The following is a 9,674-nucleotide window of genomic DNA, read 5'->3' as shown; positions in this document are numbered from 1 at the left end:
CAGTCAACATGTCACGCCACACCCTTCCGTAACCCGAGGTCTTTGTGAAGCTTAGGATATAGACTACCAAAAATAATATACACAGTAAAAGTTAAATCAATAGAGGAAGAAGAAAAAGCATTATAGATCATACCAACAATTAAATATATATTTTTTCCAGAGTATATGCACATTGAATAGTCACACATAAAATGCTCGTTTTCTCTACTTTCATCACGGAGAACAAATTTTAGGGCTGACCTGCTCATTTGTAGGTGTTTTGATCCAAGCACTCTACAGCATTTGTTGAGTGTGTATGTACGTATGTAAGTGTACGTGTAAGCGCTGTGTACATATGTATGCACCTGATGGAGCAGCCTTCCTACTCTTATGTTTAGACAGACTGCAAGAGTGACAAGTCAACTCGAGGGATTTTGATGGGTAAATATCACAAGCCAGAAGTCGTGACGTGTTCATATAAGCTACATCTCCTTTCTTATCCATACTCCATGTCTGCCTTCCCATCCTAATTCCCTCCTTGTTGCTACACCTCTTATACCTACTCACATACCCAACACACACACACACACACTCTCTCTCTCTCTCTCTCTTTCCTTTTTTTTGTATATCTGTATTTGCGTGTGCTTGTCTGTCTGTGTGTCTGCATCGGTCCGTCTCTGTCTCTTCACGGTTCTTTCTCTGCCCTTCCATATAAAGAACACTTGTATTTCTTCTCGTACCAGGACAACGGTGACCTACTTTGAAATGGAACGTAAATTTGAGAGAGGTATAATAACTAGCTGAGACAAATGCGAATAAAAAGGTCTAATACTCTCTCTCTCTCTCTCTCTCTCTCTCTCTCTCTCTCTCTCTCTCTGTATGTTTTTCGTCAAATATTTATTGCAGTTACCGACTCATACCTGCCTACCTGCGTCACAATCAAATATTTATCCTAGAACTGGAGCTTTCCTGCTTCCGTTGCCTGTCTGCTGGTTTTGTTTCTATCTGTGTCTGTCTGTGTGTCCATATGTGTGTCTGTGTATGCTGGTTTATTGTCTGGAAGTCTATTTGTGTAGATTTATATTTATTCGTCTGTTTGTCTGTCTATCTACATATTTGCCTGTCTTTTTTTGTCTGTCAAAGTGAGTCTTTTCGTCTATATGTCTGTGTGTTAGTGTTTATGTCTGTCTGTACGTTTGTCTTCCTTATGTGTACTTAGGAGCGTTTTTTTTGTTCCTTCTCACAGTTTTGTGTCATCTGTCTTGGTAGTTTTTCTTCTTCTTTCCAATTTGTTCCGCCAGTAAAAAAAAAAAAAAAATCTCGTCTATTTGAACAAGTCTACCCTATCTCTTGTTCCTCCTCCTCCTCCTCCTCCTCCTCCTCCTCCTCCCTCCTCCTCTACCTCCTCTACCTCCTCCTCCTCCTCCTCCTCCTCCTCCTCCTCCTCCTCCTCCTCTCCTTTTCCTGCTGCTGTCCCCTACTGCTACATCTCTCCCTCTTCGTTAAGCCGATTTCAAGATTGAGAGTCCCATTGTTTACGAGTTCGTGGTGGTCCAGGGAAAGGGTTAATTTGGGGGTACTTCTGTCGATCTTTCTGTCTGTCTGTCAATATGTCTGTCTGTCCGTCTTTCTATATGTCTGACGTGTCTGTCTTTCTGTCTGACTGTTTATCCATAATTTTCTTTTTGTTCTCTGTTTTTTTATATTTGTTAGCTTATTCATCTCTGTTTTCTCCCTCTTCCTTTTTTTTTTTTTTTGCTTGTTTGTCTGTCTGTCTGATTTCGGAAAGTTTTCTGTCCTTCCCCTGGATGTTTGTCTTTATGCCTGTCTGTGTGTCTATTTTTATCTTTCAGTTCATCTTTATGTTTGTAGTTTATTTGTTTATCTTTCCGTGTATCTGATTGTCAATTGCTTTGTTTGCCTGACTATCAGTATGTCTGTTTCAACTTGGGCAATCAGTTTTCTGCTCTCCATTTCTCTCACTGCATTTATAATTGTTTATGGTCCCAAGGAATATCTTGGTTGCCTCCCATCACTTGTTCTGTATTGGAATTTTTTGTTTTTACCTTCATTCAAACCTTCAGTGATTATGTAGATAAATATGAATTACTTTATGAAAATTACCAGCCACATTATCTTCAGATTTTCTTGTTCCTTTACCGTCATCCTCTCCACCGACTTTTTTTTTTTCCTTTTTTTTTTCCTTTTTTTTTTTTTTTTTTTCTTTTTTTACTTATCTTGGCTATTTTCCATATTTTTACGATTTACTGAGCGCCTGTTTGAGCGTCCGTTGTCCATTTCCCCAGCCTGACTCATTACCATTACTCCGATGAACAGGAATAATACGAGCCTTCCCTACCCTCATCTTCTTTTGGCGTGTCTTATCCAGGCAGGGCGGGAAGGGAGAGAGGTATTACTGAGGGAATAAAGGAAGGAAGGGACGGAAGGGACAAAAGGAAGCAAGGGAGTGGACCGCGGAGATGAAGAAAGGTTTAGGAGGAACCACGAGATGCCAGCCTCACCCTCCCGCGCCCTCGCCACGTGCACAGCTGGATAAACAGAATCGGAGAAGTTTCTCTTAACGTCCTCTAGGAAATCTACAGTATCTTTCAGTCCAATCAAAGGAACCGAGGACGTTTCTTAAACATAACAATAGGGAAAGAAAATACAGATACACAATTATGGCAAATAAAAAGCCTTCCTTAATTCCACGCACCATAACAATAATCATAACAGGAGATTTCACGAGTCTGAACATTCACTGCTATTTTCCATCCCAGTGTAAGGCTTCAGGACACTCTTCTCTCATTACGTGTGCTGCCAGACAGGTGTGCGCCATGAAAAAGGAATTCCCAGAAGTTCATTTTTCCCTTCTTTAACAGAGCTTTGTTTCCTTGTTGTTGCCAGAGTCACCTGTCATGCTGCTCGAGGGGAGAGGAAGGGAAGGATGAAGGAGGAAATTAGCGGAGGGGTTGTGAGGGCAAAAGAGAAAGTTAAAGGAAAGGTGGATGGAAGGGAAAAAGTTTAGATTAAGGTGAGTGGAAGATGCTGAATGAGGAAGGTGGAGAAAAGAGGAGACACGCAGTGATTGGAGACCGTGCGAGAAAGGCAGCAGGCTTGAAGCGCGCACAGCGATGGAAAAGTACAACAAAAGAAACTTGAAAGGGCCAAGACGCCAAAGACAGACACAATTTGCTAATGATACAGGAGCTTTAGGAAGAATGAGAGTGAATCTGAGTAAGAGAATATATTTTAAATCAAAGTAGACGAAGAATACATCATTTACAAAGACAAGCGGCTCAGTTGTCGTCAAGTATAGTTATGAGAAACGAGAACAAATGAAGCTATAGCACACAGTTAAGGGAACTCCAAGTAGCTAGAAAGAAAAATGTTTGACGGTGTTCCCGCAAGTCTTATTGTGTTGCTACAATGTTACGACAAGAAAGAAAACAATAATCAATGATTTTAAAGAATTGTCACGAAATCATAAATTTGATTGAATACTAATAACACATTACCTATAATGTTTTGTGTATATCCAGTGCGTGCTCCTTCTTTTGTGAAAGAAGAATAACTTGTATTTTACATTCATAAATAATAACAAAAATATTACTTTAGTTCCTACATGCTGTTCTCAGCAAACTATTTCACATCTATTTGAATGTGAATTCACACGCCAAAGGCAAACCCCACGAAATATAAAGACTAGGAAGATCGGTCTGCTGCACCTGCCTGACAACGAAGGCACAGCTTCAATGACACGAGTCACTGCCAATGCTTGCGTGCATCCTCAGAAGTCTCAAGAGGGTCGGAGATTCGAAAGATGGATATTTTAACTACAACAACTACTTCTGCATCACTTTTATCAGCATAATCTGATGTATTAAATATCAGCATTGTAAGAAATCAATAAGAACGATGACCGTGAAGAAACCCTGGATTGCAAACTTAGATTCAAATGCATTACGTGCTGCTGGAGTGCACGCGTGCAATCACATACACACACACACACACACACACACACACACACACACACACACACACACACACACACACGTGGCAAAAAGCAAAACAATGCAAGACCAGAAGGAAAGAAGACATCAAAGAAACTTTCAGGAGAAAATTGAAAAAAAGATCAAAGCGAAAGAAAAAGCACATACGCACGCACGCACAGTCATCCACCAAGAGACACCTACTCACCCACCTATCCATAATATATATATATATATATATATATATATATATATATATATATATATATATATATATATATATATATATATATATAACAGAGGGACAAAAAAGGAGACAAACAGATGAGCTTGGTCCCCTACCCTCCCTCATCACCTCCTCACAGAACACTCCCTAGGTGGTACACACACACACACACACACACACACACACACACATACACACACACTCGCAGTGCCAGGCGCCGCCACGGGCAGCCGCTGCAGGCAACATCTCAAGTCACCCGCTGTGCCGCCAAGAGATAAACAACAACACAGAGAATCGCTGAGCATAAATCTCCACCAGTGTACACAACCATTACCGAGAACCAAGAATAGCGTACGGAAAAGGAAAAAAAAGAAAAAAAAAGTGAAAAAGGTCTTTCACACACAAGTATAAGGTTATCTCCTATGTGGGACCTCCAGAGTACTCTTAGCAGGATTTAATAGCACATTTAATAGTAGCTCCCGTTTCCGTCGGAGGCACCACTCAAGCGAGAATGGAAGGAGAGGGAATAGAAGTTAATATTCAAGATAAGAACTGGATAAGTGTGTTTGTACCCAAAGCCTACCTTCTGCCGCTACCTTTCCTATTTTTTTTTGTCTTCAAGTACTTTCTCTCTCTCTCTCTCTCTCTCTCTCTCTCTCTCTCTCTCTCTCTCTCTCTCTCTCTCTCTCTCTCTATGTTTCCCTTTTCATCCTTATATTTTTTTCAACTCAATACCTTTTCCTCTCCTGTCCTCTTGCCTGCTTCCCTCTCCCCCTTCGTCTTGTGTTTCCCTTCACAGTGGATCCCAAAACGCACTCTGCTTTTATTCATCACTTTCTGTCTCTCGAGAGTAGGACAGCTTGAGAACCTGGTTACCCTCTACTCTATACGCCATTCTCAGAACTTGAAGCTTTCATTCTTGTTCCTCTTCTGTGCATGTACTCTTTCTTTCCTCCCATCTCTCTCTCTCTCTCTCTCTCTCTCTCTCTCTCTCTCTCTCTCTCTCTCTCTCTCTCTCTCACACTAATCTGTATTCTTTGCCCCACTCATTCTTTTATTTTCTTTATACATTTGTGTTGTCATTCATTATATTTTAATTATTTTCTTCCCTCTCATTTTTGTTTTGTCTTCTTCTTCTTCTTCTTCTTCTTTTCTTTTTATTATTTTTCTTTTTCTTCTATATCCTCTTTTCTTTATCCTCTTCTTTTTTTCTTTTCTCTTTCTTCTTCTTGCTCTTCTCATCCTCCTCTTTCTGTTAATGTTATTTTTGTTCTTGTTGTTGTTGCAGCATGCAGTTAATGTTAATGATGATGATGATGATGCTGATGATGATGATGCTCCTCTTCTTTTCTTTCTTCGTCTTCTTCGTCCCTCCTATTCTCCGGCCTCCTATTCCTCCTTTTCCATCCCTCCTTCCCATACCTTTCTCTTCTTCCACTCGCCGGGAAACAATATCTCTGACCTCCTCCGCCTCAGGTGAATCTTAGAGGACTCTGGGGACCTGTTAACGGGGAGGGGGAGGCACGGGGGAAGGGGAGCAGCAAGGTAGGAAAAGTAAGAAGAAACGAAGGGGAGGAGAAGGAGGAGGGGAAAGGGAAGGAGGAGGGAACGAAAGGGGACCAAGAAGTTCTTTCGTACTCAAAGTAAGCAAACTAAAGGGAAGAGAAGATGGAAAGGAGGAGGAGGAGGAGGAGGAGGAGGAGGAGGAGGAGGAGGAGGAGGAGGAGGAGGAGGAGGAGGAGCAGCAGCAGCAGCAGAAGAAGAAGAAGAAGAAGAAGAAGAAGAAGAAGAAGAAGAAGAAGAAGAAGAAGAAGAAGAAGAAGAAGAAGAAGAAGAAGAAGAAGAAGAAGAAGAAGAAGAAGAAGAAGAAGAAGAAGAAGAAGAAGAAGAAGAAGAAGAAGAAGAAGAAGAAGAAGAAGAAGAAGAAGAAGGAGGAGAAGAAGCAGAAGGAGGAGGAGCTGGAGGAGGAAGAGAAGGCGGAGGACTAACAAAAAAGAAACAAGCAACACACAGCAGCACACCTGTTGGACCTCATACGAAGTTGTGTGTGGCGACCATACTGTAAGACTCTTTCCTTCTGACCACCGAGAAAAATAAGCTAATGTGGACGAAGGCTTCTCCCAACCCAACACGAGGAAGAAAAGGCACCATATAGTATATTATGGCATGTTTATCTTACCTATAGATCTCCAGACAGTTTTGATTTTTATATTAACGTTAAGTTCTTAAGTTAGTCATATATGTCTCATTTTTAAGTAGCATTTGTAACCAAAGTTATGCATATAATTGGATCATTCATTAAAGTATTTATGCATCTTATGTATTCCATCAGTCAATAAAACCTATATGATCTGAGTAAAGGAGGAGGAAGAAGAATACAAAGGATTAAAAAAAGAGAGGACAAATAACAACAGACCATACGCTCCTTACGAGACTGTTTGTATGAATATCCTACACTGAGTACTAAAAGAAGAGCCATGGTAACATTGTAGAAGGATAAGAAGGAGAAGGAAAAAGAGAAGCAAAAAGGAATAAGAAAAGGAGGACGAAGACAGGACGAGAAGATGGAGGAGGATCAGGAAAACGTAAACAGAGGAGGAAAACAAGAAAAAAAAAAACCATGATAACACTGTAGAAGGGTAAAGAAGGAAAAAGAAAAGCAGAAAGGAATAAGAGAAAGGAGGACGAAGACAACAACGTCAACGAGAAGGTGCAGGAGGAACAGAAAAAAACATAAACAGAGGAGGAAGACAAGGAAAAAAAAAAAAACCATGATAACACTGTAGAAGAGTAAGAAGGAAAAAGAGAAGTAGAAAGGAATAAGAGAAAGGAGGACGAACACAACAACGTCAACGAGAAGGTGCAGGAGGAACAGGAAGAAGGTAAACAGAGGAGGAAGGCAAAGATAAGTGGATGAACGAGAAGATAAAAACAAGGACAAAAAAAAAAAAAAAAAAAAAAAAGTAGAGAGCATGAATTCTAATAAGAGCACGAGGAATGACGCAGTGAGACACACCGACCTTAAACTATTGCCTCCTCTTCTCCCTCCTCTTCCTCCTGCTCTTCTTACTCCTCTTGTTCCTCCTCTTCCTCCTCCTCTTCTTCCTCTTCCTCTCTCACACTCTCACCTTTTCCTCAGTATTATGATTTATGAGCGACCTACTTTACTTTCATCAGTAAACTTAATTTCATTTATTAATGGAGGTCACTTGCGAAAGAAAGAAGACGACGATGACAAGGAGGAGGAGGAGGAGGAGGAGGAGGAGGAGGAGGAGGAGGAGGAGAATGCGGAGCAGGAGCAGGAGGAAGAGGAGGAAAAGAGGAAGGACGGGAAGGAGGACAAAGCGAGTGGGAGAGGATAGCTAAGAAGAGGAAAGGAGAAGAGGAAGAAAAAAAAGGAGAAAAAGGAGGAGGAGGAGGAGGAGGAGGAGGAGGAGGAGGAGGAGGAGGAAAAGGAAGAGGAGGAAAAGAGGAGGAGGAGAAGGTGGCGGAGGATGAGAAGCAGGAGGAGGAGGAAGGGAGGAAGAACGGGGAAGAGAGCAAAGAGAATGGGGGAGGATAGCTAAGAAGAGGAGAGGAGGAGGAGGAGGAGGAGGAGGAGGAGGAGGAGGAGGAGGAGGAGGAGGAGAGGAAAGAGGAGATAGAGGAAAAGGATGATGAGGAGGAGGAGGAGGAAGGGAAGAAGAAGAAGAGGAAGTACGGGGAGGAAGACAAAGAGAATGAGGAAGGATGGCCAAGAAGAGGAGGAGGTACAGAAGGAGAAAAAAAGAAAAAGAAAAAGAGACGGAGGAGGAGGAGGAGGAGGAGGATGAAGAGGATGAGGAGAGGAGGGTTAGGAAGGTAGAAATGGGTTCATGTAACATTTCCAGGAAGGAGTCGCCTCAGATCCTCTTATAGACATTGCTGCCTCGTTTTCTTCTTCAGCCACCACCACCACCACCACCCACCACCACCACCACCATCCCTCCCCTTGCCTTCCTTTCCCTTTCCTTCCCTCCCGGCCTGTGATTCCCTCCACCCACAGAGCACTGCCAACACACAGCCTTCCTCTATATCCCAGTCACTCATTCTCTTTCCCAAGCATACAAATAGTTGCCTCATTCTTCGTGTGAATTAATGAGTAACTGACTGAATTCTCTCTCTCTCTCTCATCATTTTATCTCGTTCAGTTCAGCCACTCATGTTCTGCTCTGTTTATCGTCTACATTTCTACCTCTCATGTCCTTCCTATCTCTTGTATTACGTCTTTGTTACTCCATGTGTGTCTTTCATTTCGCTCTGTGTTCGTGTGCAAATCAATCCGTTCATATTACAGTGAGGAGTGGAAATGACTTGTTGCGTGAGAGAAGAGGAACAAAGGAACCACATCCTAACATATTTCAAGGTTAGAAACACTTACGAAGATAAACAGAAGATATCAGACGAACAAAAATAGGGGAAAAGGGGCAAAAATAGGTAGTTCAAAGCCGTTCATACTGAAGAAAAAATAGATAAATGAATAAATAAATGAATTTGATGAGGAAATGTCAGCAGAAAATGAAACTGAATTGTGTCGTTCATTCTAAAGCCTGACCAGAATTGACAGGTGAAGGCATTTACGATGATGATGATAGGAACGATGACGACGACGATAGAAAGTACATATGAAGGTAACGATCGTAAATTAGAGGATGATAAACAGTGATGATAACAACAATATGATAACTAATAGAACAATAATGATAGCAGGGATTATAAATAGTCTCCATCTTTCGACTTTTTTCTTCTAATAACGACAAGCTGTCTATAACATTATATCAACTTCCAATTTTATGTTCACTTCAAGGAAAAAATCTCGTGAGCCTGACGTAGCATAGTTTACTTCAACAAGACTTATTTTCATCAAGGAAAATATCCCTGAGAAGAAAAGGCTGCCTCTTGAGACACGTTTAGCTGACAGTCTCTCATGTCAGGCACACGGTACACGACACAAGCACGTTCTTTACACACAGGTCTCGTTCAGTCCCTGTATGGAGTATGCCTCGTGTGTGTGTGTGTGTGTGTGTGTGTGTGTGTGTGTGTGTGTGTGTGTGTGTGTGTGTGTGTGTGTGTGTGTGTGTGTGTGTGTGTGTGTGAAGTGAAGCTGGTGCTCTGCCAAAATATTCCTCTCATGTCTTTCCACCTCCTTAGGGAATGTCTCTTATATCACACTTCTCCACTATGTTAACTTGCTTTCCCATCATTATATTCCCGTTTCCGTGAATCCTGCTCGTTTAAGTTTCAGCTAACAGGACTCTCTTTCCCCACTTTCTTGCAAAGACGCAGGTCATGACTTGCAATTTGTCCTATAGTTCAAATAACACCTCCAAAGTTTCAGAAAAGATTTCACCATTCATTCGTGTGCGAAATCTCGTTGGCAAATTATGCAAAGAACACTCTAGTTCGTTCTAGTCTTTCTTTGAACGAGTATTTCTTTACTTGTAAAAATTATTCAGATT

The 9,674-nt window shown here is 41.5% G+C and overlaps 1 protein-coding gene across 9 annotated transcripts in view; it reads right to left on the bottom strand.

Annotated features, from left to right (window-relative positions):
• LOC123516108 (tensin-1-like) overlaps positions 1-9,674 on the bottom strand; it is a 400,888-nt gene that overhangs the window by 137,571 nt on the left and 253,643 nt on the right. The gene's annotated exons all lie outside the window — the stretch shown is intronic.

Source organism: Portunus trituberculatus, chromosome 40, assembly GCF_017591435.1.
Source record: "Portunus trituberculatus isolate SZX2019 chromosome 40, ASM1759143v1, whole genome shotgun sequence".
Taxonomy (NCBI): Eukaryota; Metazoa; Arthropoda; class Malacostraca; order Decapoda; family Portunidae; genus Portunus; species Portunus trituberculatus.
The sequence above is the reverse complement of the archived record's forward strand: the minus strand, read 5'-3'. Positions and strand labels throughout refer to the sequence as shown.